The 4,272-nt window shown below is 39.3% G+C and overlaps 1 protein-coding gene across 17 annotated transcripts in view; it reads right to left on the minus strand.

Annotated features, from left to right (window-relative positions):
- LOC100743674 (probable Ras GTPase-activating protein) overlaps window positions 1-4,272 on the minus strand; it is a 261,958-nt gene that overhangs the window by 114,543 nt on the left and 143,143 nt on the right. The gene's annotated exons all lie outside the window — the stretch shown is intronic.

Genomic DNA, 4,272 nt, shown 5'->3' on the forward strand with positions numbered 1-4,272 from the left:
ATCGCCACCAGAGAATCGAGCCGAGTCTTTGATGTTTGAGAAGTAACGAGGTTATTTCTCCAGATGCTTCTCGACGAGGCTTGCGTTTCACGCGGCAGATCGAAACTTGTGACTTTTTTTTTTTTAGCTAGAAACGTAGATGAAAAAAAGAGACGAACATATATATGCACACTTAGAGGTGGGTGTAAAGCATAAAGTCACGATCGTACATAGCAATTGCATAAACGACGTTTGCAAGAAATTTGAAACGGTCTAATTCGAGCATGGTCTAATTGAAAGTAGAAATATGCGCGATAATCGATAACAAAAAGTAGGATGAAACGTCGTTATACGAAACGGGGAAAGAAAATGTACCGCAAATAACAGTTCGCAGACGGATTTCAACATTTTGCGCACGTGCACAGGTAACATCGACCAACAGTGTTCCCTCTTCCAGAGACAAATGTAGAACAGTTCTACGAATCTATCTTAACTATCGTACTCTGTAATCAAATTCTCCGTGCACTTAATCACGCACGTTCGATGAGACACCGGTAACTTGACTCTCGAAATGGAGCAACGATACTTTGCAACGCGAAGCGAAGCTCCGTCTATTTTCGAGCTGCCTGGCACAACGGGAAACTATTTCAATAAAAACGAAACAAAGGAAAAAATTCAAATTAGACTCTGATAAAATCAAACGACGGGCGCAACGAAACAATAGTAGGTACAAGCTCGTTTTCTTTCTATCAGGGTTTAAATTTATCCACGGTTTTCTGAAATAAAAGTCCTTGTCATCTGTACGTATCAATTACTATCAAAATGAAATTAAGCTAACGATATCTTATTGATAACTATGTAACGTTCTAGGAATTTTATTTACGCGTTGAAACTTTTAGGGAAAATAGCATGCTAAATAGCTAAAAAAGATGCGAATCGTATCGATGATATTTCGCTCTACGATAGCTTCGACGAGTGACAAATTGGTCGGCGGATCGAGTTAGGTAAGTAAGTAGATTCATCGAAGAAATGGCTCTAACACGCAGGCACGTGTAACGACAAAACGAATAGACACGCCACGAATACGATCTAAAAAATGTTTCCTTTCGCTAAAGCGTCTAATCATTCATGGTGCAAACAGGTGCGAGGTTGTACAAACGACATTCGCTTTTATCTGTCGTATACGGCGATAAACTCGTCCCTGTTCCGGCAGGAACCAGTTCATTTGTCCAAATACGTCTAGCAAAAGACTTCCTTCTGTCAAAATGCTGACGTTTAAAACTTGCCGCTCAATTTCTTTCGATAAACATCGAAATTAGCTATGATCTTTTGTATAATTTTTGAACGTAAAATTATCTTAATAAAGTACAAGTTTCGACGAAACAAATTTTGGAATTGAAACGCGAAACGTTTCAAGTTTTGTACTTTCGCCGAAAATGTAGGCTTTTATTCGCGTAAAAATTTGTAAAATTGCAATTTAAACGATCGGTGAAACTTGTAAGGAAAAATAATCCTTTGTACTCGTCTGGCACGGTGAATGCCGACAGTGAGCGAGTAACGGCGAGGATAATATTATTTGATGAAAATTATTTTTCGTATCGTCGTCGCTGATAAAAAGCGCAAGAAAGAAAGATCTACTGTATAAACAAATTTGCAAACGTTTACACAACCTTTTCCTTTTCGTAACAAAACCAGTTTTCAGAAAAAAATATACTGGAATTGTTGATCGATCGCGCCATAACAATTTTCAGAGTGCAAAGAATCGGTTAGTGTAAAATTTGCATAAAGATAAATTCTATAAATCAAGGGATATTTATTTTACTTAGAAACGATTGCAAAGGATACGTCGATACGTTGCAAGCGGTACGAGGATTAAAGTTTAACCATTACCAGCCTATTCATTCGCATGTATATGTATGCGACCGAAAACCTAATAAACTAATGTCTTAGTTTAAACAACAGTAATAACGACAGTACCGTTCAACTGTATCCTTCCGTTTCATCTTAATGATCATCGCTATTACATGTATTAACCGTACTACTTCTGCACAATCATATCCATCATTATCACTGCTCGACATAGTTTACCGCATAAATTCTAGCGCTTCCGAAGATTATTATTGTTTCGAATTTTTCTCACTATTCTACGGTAAAGGCATCCGTCCTGTAACCTCGAAATATAATCTGAAGATAGCAGGAAATACGAGTAACGTTGAACGTCATAAAGAGAAGCTACTAAGAAGAAATAATTATTCTACGAGCGTTTCTCTTAGTAACAAATTCTTAGACAATGAAATCGATGCGGCAATCTACATAAACGCGTACGAAATCGTTAACGATCGATCGATCGATCGAGACAAGATTCCGGTGTGCCATGTGCAAAAAATCACCACCAGCTGGATGGCAAAAATCGATCGAGCCCCTAAAACAAGCGCGCCAAGACGATCTTATTCGGTGACCAAATACGGGTAGGGGACGAAACGATAGAGAATAACTGGTTTTCACTTTCATACACGGTACGACACGAACGGCTTCGAACAGAAAATATGGCCTGCCAGATCCGCTGCTGGAAAGATCGTCCGAACAAAAAAGTCAAGGTTTCTTTGCGGTATACGTGACTCGCGCACCGCCGCGCAATTCTCTGGCTGCCTGCTAAATCGTTCGGTTATCGATGCCGCGGAAGAGTTACGCATTCGATTCTCTCTCGATCCCGAACAAGTCGACCGCGAACTCGCATTAGAATTTGATCCGTCTCGCGAGTTTCTCAGTGCCTTTAAATTTCACATTTTCAATTCTAAGTCTCCAATTTAATTTAAATCGTCAATTTTCTATTCTAAATACGAAACGACGTAATCCAATATTTGGTATTTTTCAGCTTTCGCTACACCAATACCTTCGTTTCTTTGATAAGAAAAGATCTGTTTTCATTTCGTAGCTTTGGTCGGGAAGCGGATGACTCGTCTGACTCCACCGATTTCCTCTATATTCAATCGCATCAATGATCATAATAACGATAACAAATATTTTGGTGATCAGAATAAAATATTTCTTACACATGGCTCAAACACAATTCTACCACAAAAACTGTTCCGACAATATTTCAACGCAACTAATAAATGTACGTTTTGTACTTTGTATTTAAACCTAAATTTTCAAAATGTCACTCAGAAAAACTATCCTCGACGCTGATTGACACTATAATTCATTTACTTTTACCTTTTTCTCTTCTACAATAATGATCTTCTTATTAACATTTACGAGCATAGGCTTCATAATACTTTCCCCGATCGTTGCTTTAACGTACGTATAAGAAATAAGGTGGTAAGAAATAAACAAAAAATATTCAGATAAAAAAGATATTAAAGTGGAATTTACTACCTCCTTTCACCAAATAATCTACGTTTCTGTACTTAGGCGTTTCCCAGATAAAGATAGACACAGATAAAATGATATAAACATATGCTCTACTACGGAGTATTACATGTTTTACAAGATTTTAAAGTATTTGAAGTTTTTCCCCTATAATTTCTATTTTTAAGTCATGCGCTTCTAAATAAAAAGAAAAAAGGAAAAAGATTATAGCAACAAAAATCAATATGATCTGTTTTGTGTAATTGTGTTTCAAATGAAAAAGAATATACGATAAATACGAACTAACAATTGAAAGAAGTCAGCTACAACGTCACGAAAGGTATGCGATGATATTGAAACAATGTACACAAGAAAGCCTCGTTAGGAAACCCCGTAGTATTGGCACAGTCGTACAAAGTTCTGGCAAAAACTATCGACAATTCTATAGACTACAGAACTATAGGCAAAATCACTCTCTCGCTTCCTCTTACATTTCAATGTAAACTACGAAAAGGTGAGAGCAACGAATAACAATATCGAATACTTAGAATCGTGCCTTTCTACGAATCATCAAATCGTTCGAAAAAAAGTGTCACGCATCGCAATAATAATGTTTTGTGTTCCTCTCTGTGTGCACGCGGTAAATACCTTCACATTGATTACAACGAGTGAATTTTGATATCGACGTTGGCTCGCTCGACGATCATTGTACGAGCTCGAGACATTTCTCCAAAAATCAAGTTCGTCACGAAGCAACTCGCGCATCACGCAACTATCGTGAGCATCTTCGCATCGAAAGAGACGTAACGCTAGACTCAACTTCCCCCCCCCCCCCCCCCCCCCCCCCCCCCCCCCCCCCCCCCCCCCCCCCCCCCCCCCCCCCCCCCCCCCCCCCCCCCCCCCCCCCCCCCCCCCCCCCCCCCCCCCCCCCCCCCCCCCCCC

This window comes from Bombus impatiens, unplaced genomic scaffold (genome assembly GCF_000188095.3).
Source record: "Bombus impatiens unplaced genomic scaffold, BIMP_2.2 scf_0478, whole genome shotgun sequence".
NCBI lineage: Eukaryota > Metazoa > Arthropoda > Insecta > Hymenoptera > Apidae > Bombus > Bombus impatiens.